Genomic DNA, 19,205 nt, shown 5'->3' with positions numbered 1-19,205 from the left:
TAACATTTAAAATAATGTTTTTAAACTAAAGGATCTTGAAACATGGAAACAGGTTTATCAATATTAATTAAGCCTGTGAAAGTTGGTGTACCATTAGCTGAGACAGCATGGAGGAACGAGAGCTATTTTGTAAATAATTAGTGAACAATAATCAACAAAACGTTTTATTTGAATGTTATCAGTATATAGGGATTGTGCAATTTCCTGTAATTGTTCATAGAATAGCAAACACAAAGGCAGAATTAATCAGTTCTAGATTTCTCATTGTTTGCCCTACATATTTTTAATATAATAAAATATGATTTTAAAAGCATAACAGATTATCAAAGCATATTTTTATCAAAATATTATAACATCAATTATTAGTATGCAAATTATAGTTTTCATTGGTATATGCTAAATTTTTCAAAAGCATTCTCTTTTAAAAATTATTTTTACACTTGTTTAGAAACATTTTTTATCAAAACTAAAATAGCTGGAAGGCATCTGCTAATCCTTTCACACTGAACCAGGCAAAACTGTTTTTTTAATAAAATGCTTAAATTGCTTAGCAATTTACTTCTAGAAACAGACAAAATAATTACAATGCAATGCAGTTATCTGCTGAGCCAATATATTGCTCTGAACTTAAAACAAGTTTGTATGTACTTTTTCTACTCATATACTTGATATTTCCAATGCGTTTTGCAACTGCTCTAGGACAAGTACTTCTTTTAAAATGTATTTTAAAAGAGCTTATTATTATGAAAAAGCTTGTTTTCTACCTAGCAAATGAGAACATGCTCTTTTCATTCCTATTTTTGTTCTACTGAAATCTCTGTAAATAATTTGAATATAACTTCCCCAAAAGTAATCTGATTTATCAGTAATTTAGTGCATATTCTAATATAACCCTTTTCTACTAGTTTAAAAAGTTTCTTCTTTCACATTTCAAATTATAAGTCACATTAAAGATTTACTTTTTTTTACCCACTAGGTCTAAACATTCACTTTTCTTAGATAGCAAAAACTAATACCGGACACAAAAAGCACAGATATATTAATGCCTTTCCAAAACTTCTGTGTATACCGCACATAAAAACATGTATTGTCTTTTTCATAGAGATTTTTCCATCTTTACTTAAGTTTCTATTCTAATCAAAATTAGAGCAAGAGAGGAAAAGGAAAAAGTTAATAAGAGTAAAGTGGGCTATGAGTTACATCAGAGTAAATTGAAAGTTCAAGGATCCCCTTTTATATAACAGTAGCCTTTAAAAGAAAAAACAACAAAAAAAGTTATACCTGATATGAAAGGTGCGATTTCACCAAGTGCAATATATTGCTAATTATGCCATATTGTTTGAAATAATAAAAATAAAGAAGGCTCATTTGGCTCTGTTGCCTTAAAAAGCTGCTTTACAAAGCCCGATGTCTCTGTAGTTATACAGCCAATGTTTGCTTTTTTTTGGTTTGTTTTGGTTTGGATTTTTGTTTGTTTGCTTTTGTTTTTGTTTTTGAGCAGGAACGTCTCTTTTTTTTTTTTTTTTTTTTTTTTTTCAGCACTCTTGCATGTAGTAGGACACACTCAGATTTTTTCTTCAAGGGCGCCTGTAATTTCTTAGAAAAGGACCAGGGTGCTTGTCTTCTTTTTCTTCCTTCTCGGTATTCCAGGCACAAAGCACTGCGCAGAAGCTACACCAATCCTTGCCGTCACTGGCAGCAGAATGGTAGAAGGTGGGAGAGACCAGGAATCCTTCCAGGCTGTGCTGACTTTAGAAATGAGGATCGCACACGTTTGTCTCCTGAACCAAAGGGGTGCAAAGGCAGGGTGCCAGCTTGCTACACTGCTGCAATGCAATGATCTCATGCTCACTGGTGCTGTCGTCCTGTTTGCCCAGTTCAAATGCCTGTTCATTTTAAACCAAAAAAAAAAAAAAAAAACCAAAAAACCAAAAAAGACCCAACTACTTGGATTCTTCTACAAGCAGAAACGGTAGTAACCTAAAATAATAATAATAATAATAATAAATAAATAAATAATAAAAAATAAAAATCAGCAGTCAGAAAAGGCAAAAAGAAAAAAAAAGCACATACAATTTTGGAATTCACTTGTTATGCCTCAATATTCTATTATTATTTTCTTTTCTTTTTTTTCTATTTAGAGATAAGCAGCAGAATTTATCAGGCGTGAAAGGGACAGCCTCCTGGTGGCCTGCCAAAAACCCAGAATAAAGGCGAAGTTGTGCTTCAAAGCTCAGTCGCTTGCTGAGTCTGGCTAAAGTCAAGTATTAAGATCCACCATTTTCTGAGCCATGTTAGAAAAGAAGAAAAAAGTCAGGACGGTTGCTGCTTTCCAAGTCTCCGTTGGCACCATCACAAAATCTCAGTCGTAAGGTCACATGATTCTCTGCCAAATGTAGAGTGCATTCCCATCAACCATTCTGCTGATACTGCGAAGGCAGCTATTGTCTCGTTTAGACCCAAAGTTCAGCCCACTCTTCATTGAATTAGCTGAAAAACGCATCACCTTTGGGGGCTGGGAGTCATGGAAACGTCTACCTGGCAAGCTGCCCACTTTTTCTGCCCATCAACCAGAGATGGAATTGTGCTGCCTAACGCAATGATGACTTGGAATGTGAAGAGTCGTCCAAAGTGAATCTGATTCTTGCAACGCCTGTTTCGTTTGCACAGAAAACTCTGGCTTCTTGTAGTTAAGAGGGGGGAAAAAAAATCTTTCCTACCAAATGTAGCAAATAAAGGTCTGAACATGCCTACTCTGCAACTTTTTTTCTCAACACACCCAAATGGTTCTCAAATGAAAAGACTGAAAGCCCTTCAAGTTTTCTGAGTTAAAGGCATCCCTTCATCTGTCTCCTTTTCCTTACAAGTGAATGAAACAAGCCCAGAACATTTGTTTTCGTCTCTCACTTTAAGATTTAAAAAAACTCTGAGTTTTTCTTCTTGCTTTTTGCTACTTTCTGATTTTATCTGGCACCGATTTTGTACTACATGGTCACAACGTCTTCTAGCAACAGTGGGGATGCACTAAGCTGCAATCTCCAACAAAGTGCTCCCCTGAGAAAGCCAGTTGTCTCTTTAGTCACATAAAACCCTGCAACTGGGTCTGTAGTAATCCTCATCAGTACCTAGCACAGCTGCTGTGCAAGTTTTTTGAGACTGACATTTGTGAGAAGGGCTCTTTCTGTTTCTTCGCTGGCTACAGTTTGCCCGTGTGGCATGAAAGATGCCTTTGAAAGATGCAGGGACTGTGTCAACAGCTCTTAGGTAGTAAAACGACATGGTTCCCCCTCCCCAATGAATTTCCATTCTAGCAGGCAGTGAAAGTTCCCATGTATGAACATTTCTACACTTTCTAACCAAAGTAGAGTGAATTCAATTTTTCACAATTTCCTTAAGCAGAATTTAAAGCCAAGCAGGAAAGCAAGCATTATTAGTACTGAAACAGCATACTGAGTGGCACTAAAAAGAACCATGTCCTTTAACCTTGTTTTTTAAAAACGTTGCAATAATTGTAGAATATCTAAAGTATGATTACGTTTGCAAAAAATTTAACATTATATTCAGTGCCTTCCCAAAATGATGGATTAATGTTGCCCCTTTTCCATGTATGAACACATATGCCACACAATACATAACAATGACTTTCAAAGATAATCAAACTGTGACTTGTCTAATAGAAAAGAATCTAAAAAAGGATTCAGGCATCTAGGAAACATAACTAAAAATGGTTTGCGGTTGTTTTTGCGCCATGTCGTTCAGGTGACTTACTTTAGTAACGATAGGAGTGAATGTGCACGTACCCGTACACACATGTGAGAACCATCATGTTGTTCTTCCCATTTGTAATTCAAAATAATGCAATTCTAAACCATAAACTAAAAATTTACACACGGGCCTGAAATTAAAATTGCCTTTTCTCTAGATTGCAAAATTCTGGAGAAATCTGCTAGTGTCCTAGGCACATGTTTAAAGAGTGCTTGGTTGGAACTTAAGCCCCATGCTTCAGCAAAACAAGAAAGTAGATGACGCATTCATTTACATAAAAATTTAAATTCCCAGTTCTCATTCACTAATTCACAGATTATTTATTAAGTCCTAGTATGTGCCAGGCCTTCTGACAGGCATAGGGGAACATCAATGAAGGAAATTGACGTGCTCCCAGGTGGGAGTCATTCAGTAAGTACTTTCAAGTGAGAAAAGCTCACTACTAAACAGAGATGTTGCAGGTCCTAAAGGAGACAAACTTGTCAAGAAACAAACCGATGGAAATTGGAAAGTGGAAGTAAAATGGATATTAAAAAATAAATTACAGATAGAGATATTTTCTCTGTCTGAAGGTTTCCTTTTTAACACTAAATTCATGATTAGTTTTGTATAATTCTGCTGAACTTTCTGAAAGAATCTGATGTGAAAATTGTATGCTGCCTTCCCAGTTAAAAACAATTTTTAAAAAGAAACAAAGTAATGGGAGACTTTCACTTCTAGAAAGATGGAGTAGACATAGTTTTTTCTCACCCCCCTGCTAGGTACAATTAAAATCCTTCCTCATTACATCTCAAACAAATTGAAGGAGACTCTGAAAAGCTGAGAGAAGATGAAAAACTAGCTAGAGACTGAAGGACTCAAGGAATGACATGGATTTGTAATTTTTACCTTAGACATCAAAACTTCGGAGCTGAAGAAGCCCTGCAACCCAGAAATGCCAAGTGGTTCAGACAAAAAAACAAAGTTCCAACAAAAGGCTGTTCTCTCTAGTCAAAGGAACAAGAAAGGGGCAGCCTAGAAAGACAGAAAGCAATACCATTTTGCTCTAGTTGAATACCACAAAAATAATTATGGTCCCATCCCCATGTACACCCGCAAAGGCAAAGTGGTAAGCCCAGACGCTGATCCTTGCCAGGATATTCCAACACCCTCTCCTTCCAGCCCCCAGAGCAGTGTAAAAGAAGTCTGAGCAGGAATCTAGAAATTTCATCCCTGTCGGGGGTTAGCAAGATTCCTCTCTTACCCTACATGCAGTGTCTATGTTGACTAAATGGACGGTCTGGACTTCCACCCTAAACCCAGCAATAATGAGGTATCCATCTCCCTCTCCACTGAGGTTGTATGAGAGGAGGTTTGGTGGAGATTGAGAACATTCAAAACTGTCCAGCTGTAACAAGGCTACCCTGCTATCCCTCAACTTCTAAAGCACTGGTGAAGACCACAATAAGAGCAGCAACAAACCGCTCCATTTTTCCATTTTTCCTAGCCAGGAAGCTATCAGTGGAGGTCAGTTTGGTAGCAGAAACCAATGGAGGTTCATTGAAGAGCAGGAGCTACTTCTATCCATATCTGGCAGTAACAAGGCAGCCCTCCCCCTTTTCCCGGCTGGAGTGGTGTAAGAAGAAGCCAGATAAAACACAAGGTTTAAATAAGAACCAGAGCCTCATACATAATACCTAAGATGTCCAGGTTTCAACTGAAAATCATTTGTCACACAAAGCAAAAAGAAGATCTCAAACTGAATTTTTACAAGGCTATTCATACACGTGAATATTGAGATGACAGAGATGTTAGAATTATCTGACAAAGATTTTAAAGCAGCTGTCATGAAAATGCTCCAAGGGGCAATTATAAACATGGTTGAAACAAATACAAAAGGTAAGAGTTTTGACAAAGAAACAGAAGATACAAAGAATAATCAGATAAAAATTTTAGAACTGAAAAATAAAACAACTGAAATTATCAAAAACTAAAAGGGTGTACTTGACAGCGGAGTGGAGAAGGCAGAAGAAAGAATCAGTGAACTGGAAGGAAGAATAATAGAAATAACTTAATCTGAACAACAGAAATAAACTATACTTAAAAACAGAGACTTAGGCAACTGTGAAACTATAACAACAACAAAAAAAATTTGTATCTGTGTCACTAGAATCCCAGAAAGAGAGGAGATAAAGGGCAATGCTTAAAATATCCTCAAAGAAATAGTGGCTGTAGTGGCCGGAAACTTCCAAAATATAGCAAAAAGGACACAGATTCAAGAAGCTGAACAAACCACAAACAGAAAAAAAACAAAGAAATTTATACCAAAGCATATCATGGTCAAACTTACAAACACTTAAAGAAAAAAATCTTGAAAAGAGCAGGAAAAAAACCACAGTCTAATCTATAGAGGAAAAATGATTCAGACAGTGTGTTTCCCATCAGAAACCATAAAGACCAAAAGGAAAGGACATGACTGTTTCACTAGCTGAAAGAAAAGAACTATCAACCTAGAGTTTGATATCCATAGAAAATATCCTTTAGAAATGAAGGGGAAAGGAAAACACTGTTAGATAAAGAAAACTAGAATAATTTTCAACTAGCAGGCCTAACGTGACAGAACGGTTAAGGAAGTTGTCTAAACAGAATGGAAAAGACAGAAGAGGGAATCTTGGAAGTTTAGAAAGGAAGAAAGAATTTAGTACATACAAATATGGATAAATAGAATAGACTTTCCTTTTCTGGAGTTTTCCAAATTATATTTGATTGTGGAAACAGAAATAGAACACTGTTATATTTCTAAATGCATGTGGAGGAAATATCTAAGACAATTTATTATAAGAGTGAAGGTACAAAAGTAGGTAAGATTTTTTAACTGCTTCGAATGGTAAAATGAGGATACCAGTAGACTGTGATAAGTTATGTATAGGTAACATAATACATAAAGCAACCACTAAAAAATTACATAACGAAATTTAGTAAAAAAAAAAACTCTAGATATGTCAAAATTCTAAAAATGTTAAAATTTGTTCAAGTAACCCACAAAAAGGCAGGAGAAAAAAACTCAGAGAAATAAAAAACAGAATGAACAAACAGAAAAGAAATATTTAAATGGCAGGCTTCAGTCATATAAATAAATTTTTGAAATAAATGTGAAATGTTTGAATATACCAATGAAATGGCAGAGATTTGCATAGTGTATTTAAAACCTATGGCCCAATTATATGCTGTCTACAATGAACATTTAAATATAACGATATAAACAGATTGAAAGTAAAATGATTAAAGTAAGTATATTAGTTAAACATTAGAAAAGAAAACAGGAGTGTCTTTAATAATATCAAATAAAATAGACTTCCAAGGACAGAAAATTACCAGAGACAAAGGTAGACATTACACAATGATAAAACAATCCAACAAGAGGACATAGCATCTTTGAATGTGTATGCATCAAAACAAAGCTGCAGAATATGTAGAGTATGAAATAGAAAAGAGAAACTGACAAGTTCACATTTATTTATTTTTATTTTTATTTTTTTGAGATGGAGTCTCACTGTCACCCAGGCTGGAGCCCAGTAGTGCAATCTTGGCTCACTGCAACCTCCGCTTCCCAGGTTCAAGCAATACTCCTGCCTCAACCTCCTGAGTAGCTGGGATTACAGGTGTACATCATCACACCTGGTTAATTTTTGTATTTTTGGTAGAGACGGGGTTTCAACATGTTGGTCAGGCTGGTCTCAAACTCCTGACCTCGTGATCCCCCTGCCTTGGCCTCCCAAAGTGCTGGGATTACAGGCGTGAGCCACCGTGCCTGGCCGACAAGTTCATATTTATAGTTGTATACTTTGACACACATCTTCCAATAATGGACAGAACAATTAAACAGACAATTATCAAGGATACAGAATCCAACAAATCACTCATCAACAGAATCTAGTTGACATTTATTAAGCATACCACCCAACCACAGAAGAATCCACATTTTCAAGTACCCACGAACACATTCCAAGATAGGTCACATTCTATAGCACGTAAAGCACATCTCAACAAATTAAAGATAACTGAAATCATACAGAAGGTGTTTTTGGACCACGATATAATCAAAATAGTAATCAGTAACAGAAAGATAACAGGAAAATCTCCAAACACTTGGAAACTAATTAACATTCTCCTAAATAATTAAGGAGCCAAGAGGAAGTCTCAAGTGAAAGAAAAATACATTGGAGTGAATGAAAATGAAAATACAACATATGAAAATGTGTGGGACACAGCTACAGTAGTGCTCCCAGTGAAAGTAATAGCAATAAATGCATCAGCTAGAAAAGAGGAAAGGCCTCAAAACTATACTCAAACGTCTAATGTCAAAAAACAAGAGAAAGAAGAGCAAAATCAACCTAAAGCAGAAGAGAAAGAAAATAAGAGCACAAGTACACAAAAAAGAAAACAGAAGAACAGGGAAAAATCAATGAAAAAATGTGTATTTGAAAAGATTAATAAAATTGTCATCCCCTCAGCAAGACTGAGAAATAAAAGAAGAATATACCAATTATCAATATCAGAAATGAAACAGGGGATATCACTACACACAGCAAAAGATAATAAGGGAACACTTCAAACTACACTAAACACATAAATTGGATACCTTAGATGAAATGAACCAATTCTTTAAAAACACATATTACCACAACTCACTCAATATGAATTAGATCACTTGATTGATCCCTATAATGAGCCCTGAAATGAGTTCTATAATTGTTAAGAAAACTGAAGGCCAGGCATGGTGGCTCATGTCTGTGATCCCAGGGCTTTGGGAGGCTAAGGCAGGAGGATCACTTCAGGCCAGGAGTTTGAGACCAGGCTGGGCAACATAGTGAGACATGATCTCTACAAAAAAATTTAAAAATTAGCTAGTTGTGATGGTGCACACCTGTAATCCTACCTAATTAGGAGGCTGAGGTGGGAGGATGGCTTGGGCCCCAGAGTTTGAGGCTGCAGTGGGCTATGACCATGCCACTTCACTCCAGCATGGGTGACAAAGCAAGATCCTGTCTCTATTTTTAAAAAAGAAAGAGAGATTGAATATGTAGTTTAACAACTCTCTCAAAAAGAAATATCCAGGCCCAGATAATCTAACTGGATAATTGTAACAAATATTGAAAGCTTTTTTTTTTTTTTTTTTTTTTTAGGTGGAGTTTTGCTCTTGTTGCCCAGGCTGGAGTGCAATGGTGTGATTTTGACTCACTGCAACCTCCACCCCCTGGGTTCAAGTGATACTCCAGCCTCAGCCTCCCTAGTAGCCGGGATTACAGGTGCCCGCCACCACGCCAGGCTAATTTTTGTCTGGCCATTATTGAAAGTTTTAACACCAATTCTACACAAACTTTTAGAGAAAATAGAGGAAGAGGGAACATTTCTCAGTTTATTTTATGAAGTTGACATTATCCTGATATTTAAATCAGACAAGACAGTGTAAGAGGAGGAATCTATAGACCAATGTTTCTCGTGAATATGGACACAAAATTTCTTAACAAAATATTAGCAAATAAAATTCATCAATATATAAAAATGAATTATATTAGGTGAGTGCATTGTTGGAATTTGCCATTTGTATTGAAATACATTCTTTGCCGGGTGCGGTGGCTCAAGCCTGTCATCCCAGCACTTTGGGAGGCTGAGGCGGGCAAATCACGAGGTCAGGAGATCGAGACCATCCTGGCCAACATGGTAAAACCCCGTCTCTACTAAAAAAAACAAAAAATTACAAAAAATTAGCCAGGCGTGGAGGTGGGTGCCTGTAGTTCTAGCTACTCAGGAGGCTGAGGCAGGAGAATAGCGTGAACCCGGGAGGCAGAGCTTGCAGTGACTGAGATAACGCTACTGCACTCCAGCCTGCATAACAGAGCAAGACTCTGCTTCAAAAAAAAAAAAAAAAAAAAAAAAGAAATACATTCTTAAATAAATGTGGTTATGTTATACATCATTTTAATGGGCATTTCTCACTTTGTGGTTTTTGCTAATGACTTATTACTTGCTGTTTATTTTACATTTATTTTAGACTATGGAAATAACCTTAACCAACAAGCAAATTCAAGCGATTTTCTTATTTGAGTTCAAAATGGGTAATACATCAACAACAACAACTCATTTGGCCCAGGAACTGCTGATGAGCCTACAGTACAGTGGTGGTTCAAGAAGTTTTGCAAAGGAGACAAGAGCCTTGACGATGAGGAGCATATTGGCTGGCCATTGGGAATTAACAATGACCAACTGAGAAGCTGATCCTCTAACAACTACAAGAGAAGTTGCCGAAGAACTCGACGTCGACCATTCTATGGTCTTTCAGCATTTGAAGCAAACTGGAAAGGTGAAAAGTGGGTGTCTCTTGAGCTGAGTGAAAAATCAAAGAAATAGTCGTTTTGGCATGTTGTCGCTTATTTTACACAGTATCAATGAGCCATTTCTCGATTGGATTGTGATGTGGGACGAAAAGTGGATTTTATACGACAACCTGTGATGCCCAGCTCAGTGGCTGGACTGAGAAGAAGCACCAAAGCAATTCCCCAAACCAAACCTGCACCCAAAAATAGGTCATGGTCGCTGTTCGGTGGTCTGCTGCCGGTCTGATCCACTACAGCTTTCTGAATCCTGGCGAAACCATTACATCTGAGAAGTACACTCAGCAAATCGAGGGGATGCACCAAAAACTGTAATACCTGCAGCCAGCATCGGTTAACAGAAACGGCCCAATTACCCTCCACAATAATGCCTGACTGCATGTTGCACAACCAACGCTTCCAAAGTTGAACTACTTGGGCTATGAAGTTTTGCCTCATCCACCATATTCCCCTGACTTCTCACCAACCGACCACCACCTCTTCAAGCATCTCGACAACTTTTTGCAGGGAAAACGCTGCCACAACCAGCAGGATGCAGAAAAATGCTTTCCAAAAGTTCCTTGAATTTCAAAGCATGGATTTTTATGCTACAGAAATAAACAAACATTTCTTGTTGGCAAAGTTGCGTTGATCGTAATAGTTCTTATTTTGATTAATACAGATGTGTTTGAGCCTAGTTATAATGATTCAAAATTCATGGTCCAAAATGGCAAGTACTTTTGCATCAACCTAATACACAGTGACCTGGTGAGGTATATTCTAGGGATGCAAAGCCGGTTTAATATTCAAATATCAATCAATACAATTCACCGTACCAACAGGCTAAAAAAGAAAAATCACATGATAATATCAATCAAAGCAAAAATAAAAAAAAAGGATTTGACGAAATTCAGCACCCATTCATGACTAAAAATTCTCCGACAACTAGGAACAGAGGCGAACTTTCTTAACTCGATAAAGATCTTTTACAAAAATTCCTATAACTAACATTATACTTAATGGTAAAAAACTAAATGCTTTCTCCCTAAGATCAGCAATAAGGCAAGAAATTAAAAATACAATACTATCTAGAATTGCTAAAAAAAAAATGAACTGGTTAGGTATAGATAAAAGAACATGTACAGGACTTGTGTGATGAAAACTGCAAAATGCTGATAAGAAACCTAAGAGATCTGGAGAGAGATACTGTTACGTTCATGGATTGCAAGTCTCAACAAAGTTGTTAGTTCTCTCCAAATTGATATACAAGTTTAATTCAATTCTGACTAAAACCCCAGCAAGATTTATTATGGATATAGATAAAAGTATTCCAAATGTATTTGGAAATGTAATGGAACTAGAATAACTGAAACAATTTTGGGAAAAAAATATGTAGCAGCAGGAATTAGTCTATTTGATGTAAAGACAGATTTTTAACTAGTATAATATACTAACATTAGACCTAATAATATATGTAAAATAAATTAGTAATAATAAAAATAGTAGTAGGTTACTCTGTGACTCTAATCAAGACTGTGTGACAGTATTGGCAGAGAGAGAGACACATCAATCAATGGAACAGAACAGGGAATCTAAAAGAGACTCATATATACATGTCCAACTAACAGCTGATTTTTGACAAAGGTACAAGACCATTTTTTTTATACAGAGTCTTGCTCTGTCACCCAGGCTGGAGTGCAGTGGCACGATCTTGGCTCACTGCAACCTTCACTTCCCAGGTTCAAGCTATTCTCCTGCCTCAACCTCCTGAGTAGCTGGGATTACAGGTATGTGCCACCATGCCTGGCTAGCTTTTTGTATTTTTAGTAGAGATGGGGTTTCGCCATGTTGGCCTGGCTGATCTTGAACTCCTGGCCTCAAATGATCTGACTGCTTCGGCCTCCCAATGTGCTGGGATTACCGCCATGGCCTACCCAAAACCAATTTAATAGAAAAAAGATCGTCTTTTCAGCAAATGGTGCCACAGCAGTTGGACACCCACGGGGGGGCGGGGAGAGAGAGAGAGAGAGAGAGAGAGAGAGAGGAAGAGAGAGGAAGAGACAGAAAGAGAGGAAGAGAGAGAAAGAGACAAAGGGAAGGGGGGAGTGAAGGGGAAAAGAGGGAGGATTTTCATTTACATATCACATCTTATATACTAATTAACTCAAAATGGATCACAGGCCTAAACGTAAAACATAAAACTATAAAACTTTTAGAAAGTAACAAAACAAGATCTTCGGGTCCTGGAACTAGGCAAAGAGTTACTGGAATTCATAACAAAATCACTATACATAAAGAAAAATTGATAAGGTGGTTCATCAAAATTAAACACTTTTGCTCCATAAACTATTCCAAAGGAAACCAGAAGATGTCACCCCAAAATGTGCCTCTGTGACACAAATATTGTTGAACTAAAGGCAATCACGAAACAGCCAACAAAGGAAGAGCTCTGTCTATCCTCCCCGCTTTCCACGTAAGGAGAAGGAATAAATTCTTTCTGGAGACAACTCATCAGCTCAGAGATGGCACCAGAGGAATCTACAAAGAAACCTTACTCCATTAGGTTTTTTTCCATATATTTAACTTCCCACAGCTCCCTGCCTCTGGAAGCCTAAAACTGCTTTTCTTTGTCAGGTCGTTTCTCTAAAATATATTGTTGTTTGTCAAAGATTCTATAGAAACCAGAGTTCTAAGCCACTCCCTTGCGTTCTTTCATTGAAGTTTCTCCTGAGTGATATGCACTGTGCATGTTAATAAACTTGATTGTTTTTCTCTTGTTAATCTGTCTTTTGCTACTGGAGTCTGTTTGAACTATGAATTTATGAGCGCTGAGGAGAAATTATACTTCCTCCCCAACAACTCCATTAAGAGAATGGAAAGACAAGCCACAGATTGGAAGAATATATTTTCAAACCGTATATCTGAAACAGGACCAGTATCTAGAAAATATAAAGACTTCTCACAACTCAACAGTCAAAAAATCAAACAGTCTAAACGGTAAATGGGCAAAACATATAAGAGACATTCTACTCAAGAGGCTATATGGATGGCAAACAAGCACATTAGGGAAATGCAAATTAAAATCACAGTGAGATATCACCACATACCTATTAGAAGGTCTAACATAAAACAGTAGTGGCAACACTAAATGTAGGTGAGTATATTGGATCATTCATATATTGCTAACAGAAGTGTAAAATAATACAGCCACTCTGGGGATTGTTTGCCAAATTATTTTAAAAACTAACCAAACACTTGACATAAGTCAAATTGCTGGACTTAACATATGGTCCAGCAATTTGACTCATGGGAATTTATGCCCCCAAAATAAAAATTTCTATTTACATGAAAAATCCATACACGAAGATTTATTCACAATAGCCCCAAACTGGAAACCAGGTTGATGTACTTCAGCGGAGGAGCGGTTAAAATGTAGTGTATCCATACCCTGGAATACTACTCAATGAGAAGCAAACTATTGGTAAACTCAGCAATGTGGGTGATTTCAAGAGAATTATGCTGAGTGAAAAGGCCAATCCCCAAAGATCACATTCTGTGATTACATTTCCATACTCTTGAAATGTTAAAATTATGGAAATGGAAAACAGGTAAGTGGTTAAGGAGTGAAGGCAGAGATGGGAGTGAGAGGAAAGTAGGTGTATCTGTAGAAGGGCAACACAAGGGATTCCAACAGTAATGGAAACATTCTGTGTCTTGACTATATCAATGTTAACATCTGGGCTGCAATACTGTTTTCAATTGTACTGTTTCGTACAACTGTTTCATCGTTTTCCAATTGTACTACAGTTTTCAAGATTTTAGCACTGGGGGAAACCGGATAAAGAGTAATCTAACTCTGTTTTATTTCTTACAGCTGCATAAGTCTACAGTTATCCCAAAATGAACAGTGTATGTTTTGTAAAATGACAAATACACGAAGGTAACTGCTCTTACTGGTTATTTGCACCCACCTTGTGTTACTGTAAAGAAAAACTCTAATGGAAAAATCTGAAGGTACTCCTTGGTTTATTTGAACTTGAAATTCCACAGTTGATACTCAATAAACAATGATTTAATCAGCTGAGAAAATTAACTTAGGGGAATGTTCTAAATCTGGAGACAGCAAACTTTTCTATAAAGGGCTAGATAATACATGCTTTACATGCTGCAAGTCATACGGTCTCTGTCCCAACTGCTTAATTCTGCTGTTATAGCATAAAAACTGTCATAGAAAATACATAAATGAAAGTGTGATGGTGTTCCAATAAAACTTTATTTATGGACAACAAAATTTTATCAATTTTCACATCATAAAGTATGACTTTCTAAACATTTTTCTAACATGTGTTATTGTAAAACCATTCTTAAGGTGTAGATTGTACAAAAACAGGCCTTGAGTTTGGCCCATGGGTTGTAGTTTGCGGAACGCTGAGATAAATTGCCATTTTTTTGACTCTTCTGTGGTCTCACGATTCAGTTTTGCTTACTTTTTCTTTTCTTCTTGAATATCTACATTTCCATAGCTGCTAACTGCTCCCATTTAGGAATTCCCCCTCCATGCTCTTCCATCTGTGTTTTTCTTTATCATGTTGTTAAAAGATAAAACAGAAGTTTTACTGTGAAAATGCAGAACTTGGAATAAAGTCGAAAATTGGATAAAGTTAGGTCTTTGAAACCACATTTGCTTCAATTTCTTCATAATTTTAGTAAAAAAAAATGCTTCCTTTTGACAAGACCTCTTTGATGATTCATGCCTTGAGAATCAATAGAGGAGAAAATTGCATGAGGCAAACTAGTTGAAAAATTCAGATTTATTTAGACTAAGAAGTTGGAAAAAAAATAGATTAATAAAAAGAGCTATAAGAAGCAGGGCATAGTGGCTCACACCTGTAATCCCAGCACTTGGGGAGGCTGAGGCAGTCAGATCACTTGAGGTTGGGAGTTCGAGACCAGCCTGGCCAACAAGGTGAAACCCTGTCTCTACTAAAAATACAAACATTAGCTGAGCATAGTGGTGGGCGCCTGTAATTCTAGGTACTCAGGAGGTTGAGGCGGGAGAATCACTTGAGTCCAGGAGGCGGAGGTTGAAGTGACCCAAGATGGTGCCACTGCACTCCAGCCTGGGCAACAGAGGAAAAAAAAAAAGCCTATAAGAATCAATGTGGTGTGGTGTGTTGTGGTTGTAGGTGGCACTTGATAGTGATGGATGGAGGGGCAGAGATGGCATGAAAAGCAGGAGGATAAAGTAGCTGATGACAATAATAAGGATATTAAAATTAATTTAAGTCAGAAAGAAAGAAAACCATGTCAATCACAAAGAGAAATTTAAAAGCAAGGCCTAAATGCAGGTAACGATGGTAGGTAATAACGTATATTTCGAGGTCATATATATTTTGAAGTCCATTGGGGTCATGTGAATAAAATGATAGACTTCTAATGGGATTCTTAGTTTCATTAAAAATAAACTTTTCCACAATTATGTTTAATCAAAGACATTTTACAAGGCTTTTTTAAGTAACATAAATGAAGAATATTCCAAAGTCCTCAGATGATATTGTCTGGAAGTTCTTCAGAAAATTAGAATGTACAGAGAACAAGGCCTTTTTTTTTTTTAAATTAAATGACTCCAAATAATTAATGTAGAAAACTAAAGTGTATTATTTTTACCCTCATGGTCAATTAAACCTCAAGATGCATTAAGAACTCACGACCATTATTTTTGTATCAAATGGGAAATGATGAAAATAATGTAATTGAAATGAGGAATTTTATTTTATTTTATTTCAAGTTCTGGGATACATGTGCAGGACATGCAGGTTTGTTACACAGGTAAATGTGTGCCATGGTGGTTTGCTGTACCTATCAACCCATCACCTAGGTATTAAGCCCCACGTGCATTAGCTATTTATACTGATGTTCTCCCTTCCACGCCACCCACAACAAGCCCCACTGTGTTTTATTCCCCTCCCTGTGTCCATGTGTTCTCACTGTTCAGCTCCCACTTACAAGTGAGAATATGCAGTGTTTGGTTTTCTGTTCCTGCATTAGTTTGCTGAGGATAATGGCTTCATCCATGTCCCTGCAAAGGACATGATCTCATTCCTTTGGATGGTTGCATAATGGAATGAGGAATTTTAAATAAATTTTAAATAAATTGGTAAGTTCTTAAAATACCAACCAAAAAATGAAATGAGGTTTTATCATTACTGACATGAGTCAATATGTATTAACACACTTAAAAGTTATAGTTAAAACATTTTAGTTAATAAACACACATAGAAAAATAATAATATTTTAAAGCACCTCTACAGATATTGTGCCAAGCAATTTATGTGAATTGATTCAATTGATAACTCTAAAAATAGTTTCCCTAATCAACTGACACAAGTCTGAAGCTCATAAAGTACGGTTATCTTTGCTAGTGTAATGCCACCCCTCATGCATTGGGGAAAAGAGTTCTGTGTTTAAGTGTGTGGTAAAACTGGTGTTTTAAGTGGTTTGAGGTTTTAACCCTTACTTTTGTAATAACTATAAAATTGTACATTCAATTTTTGATTTTCCAAAACAGAGAAACTGAATAATAAGTAATTTTTAATATAAGGGCCTTTTCTAAGTAATTTTGTATAAATGCCTCTTTTGCTACTTTTGGATATTTGGGTCTTTTCAGATCTAGAGATTTGGCCTTCAAATCTTCATTCAATCTTCATTTGGTAGATTCAGTGGGGTTTTGGCAGGTTTAAGAATTTGGGGTACCACGATCCTCCCTCTGGGACCATATAAACCAGATTACAATGGCCTGAAATAAATTGATTTGAAATTTAAAAAATTTAGCCAATACATTTTAAATATATGTCATAAATCCTTTCTTTACATGAAATTTTAAAGAGGTTCTAGTGCTATATTAAGAGTTAAAAAAGATAAATCATGTCAAGTTTAAAATAAATAAATTTGGGTAGTCAAAGATGTTGCAGACCAGTGAAACTCTTAGTTGTCTTATTAATCGGACTTCATTTAAGAAGACATTTATGGTAACCATTCACAATATTTCATTTGCTGGTTTACACGCCAAGTGAGGTTTACAATTTAAGTACAGCAGTCTTGGAAGTCTGGCATCTTTCTTGACCATTTGGAAGTTATGCTTTCTGTGTTAACTAATTTCAGATTTAAAGGAAAGGATGGGCTGTAAGAACAATCATTTAGCAAAATGAAAAGTTTTATTCAGAGTTGAATAACAAAGTCATTAATATGCAAGACATGTCTTTCTATTTAATGGGAGGCATCATCAAGGCTTTCTTGATTTAATATCAAATGTACATATGACTTCATCAATTGCATCACCTCACGTAAGTGGAAAAGCCTTTGGAAAGAAGTGAAGCTTGAGCCAGAGCTGCTCAGTGAAGAGCCAATCCCATATTTGAATGATTAATTGGGAGTACTGCTGGGAAGGTCATGACTCCCAGAACTGAAAAGACCTGTTCATTATTCCCTTATTGCAACTGGATTATTTGATAAGTATGTTTCTCCACTGTCAAATGAATACGCTCAAGCAATATCTAGGTGTAACGTGGGGTGTTGTAAGAATGAAAAATGAGTACTAATTAATTAATGCCGTCCTAGAAAGGTAGAGTAAGTCCAGCCTACAACCTAGTATGGTGTCTGAGTGCACAAAAGGAGCTGCACCTCAGTTTTCTGTTTACTACAGCTCACTAGGCACTCTTCCTCTGTCTGTTCTCAGTTATAGATAGTATATTCTGCTTTTGAAAAGTCATTCTATGACCTCACTTTACCCTCAAGTATGTACTTTCAATTTTACAACGATTTTGACTTCAGATGAAATAATTTTGACTTCAGACTTTAATCTCCCCACTAACTTGAGGTTATGCTGGAGTAGTGATATCCCCCAGGCCCGAATGACTTCTGCATGCGTAATGACAGATTCTCCTTAAAAAGCATATCGTTGAACCAAGAGCAGGCAGAATTAGCAAAACACACGGATTATTCATACACTGCCTTCTGTAGTCAATTACGTTAAATTTGTTCCAGATCCACAATGGAATATTCCAGATTATTCCCCTATTAATGGCCATTGGACTGAGTACATCAGTTTTTAAGCCTCCCTTATCTCCGGGAGAACCAAATGGAAATCTTATAAGATTTATACTTGCAATCACCTCATGGGCTATAGAAGGAGTTTACTGTCCACGTTCTGCATATAAACTTTTCTAGATTACCTACTAATATGGGTGAAAACATTGATTTTTGTTTATATATAACTTTCATTTTTAGAGTAATGCAAGGATAATTTTTTTCATATTATGTTCATGAATGAGTAACTTCTTTTCTTTACAAAATACCTGTGTAACTAAAAAGAAAAAGAAGAATGTATGTGATTTGTACATAAACTGATTCAGTAAAGTTGCAGGATACAAAATCAACACACAAACCCAGTAGCATTTCTATATACCAACAGTAAACAATCTAAAAATGAAATTAAAAAAATTCCATTGACAAAAGCCACATATAAAATTATACATGTAGAAATTAAACAAAGAAATACCTAGAAATTAACTTAACCAAAGACTATTTAAAATAATTTTTTTAAAATAAAAATGTTTTAAAATATATTATATATTATTTTATCTAAATATATGTATCTAAATATCTATATTATCTATATTTAGAAAGCATTGCACTTTTGGAGTTACAAAACAGAAAACATTATCATAATTGTAGCTTTCTAGGTAAATTTAGTTTTCTAGGTGTCATGATTATAGGCTTTGATTTTGCACTTTGATTGAACACAGTGTTCCATCTCCTTAATGGAGCAAGACAGTCTTTCACAAAAAAGAATATGCTCCTTTAAATTGCTGTAAAATTCAATGTCTATGTAGCCTACTGCCTAGAGTGAAGGTCCATACAGTTTTTTAAAAAATAGAATTCATTTACCCCAATCTACATCGTCTTTATATTTTATATTCTTTATTATATTACATGTTATATTTATTTTTTATTTATATTTTGAGTTTCATTATCTTCGTTTATACTTCTTTCTTTGTCTCTGTTAGGATGTCAACTTTCTCCTGTCAG

The 19,205-nt window shown here is 36.0% G+C and overlaps 1 protein-coding gene across 29 annotated transcripts in view; it reads right to left on the bottom strand.

The window, feature by feature from the left end:
- The window catches only part of LOC105483467 (uncharacterized), a 573,731-nt gene that overhangs the window by 108,481 nt on the left and 446,045 nt on the right, over positions 1-19,205 (bottom strand). For 3 of the 29 annotated variants that reach the window (XR_011622705.1, XR_011622702.1, XM_071095504.1), the window contains exon 1: positions 1,282-12,126. The exons of the other annotated variants lie outside the window; for them this stretch is intronic. The gene's annotated coding sequence lies outside the window, so the exon portion shown is untranslated. Of the gene's footprint in view, positions 1-1,281; positions 12,127-19,205 lie in introns of those variants that run through there. 29 annotated transcript variants of the gene reach the window in all.

The sequence above is a fragment of the Macaca nemestrina genome, chromosome 4 (assembly GCF_043159975.1).
Source record: "Macaca nemestrina isolate mMacNem1 chromosome 4, mMacNem.hap1, whole genome shotgun sequence".
Taxonomy (NCBI): Eukaryota; Metazoa; Chordata; class Mammalia; order Primates; family Cercopithecidae; genus Macaca; species Macaca nemestrina.
Note: the sequence above shows the minus strand (reverse complement) of the source record. Positions and strands in the feature narration are given on the sequence as shown.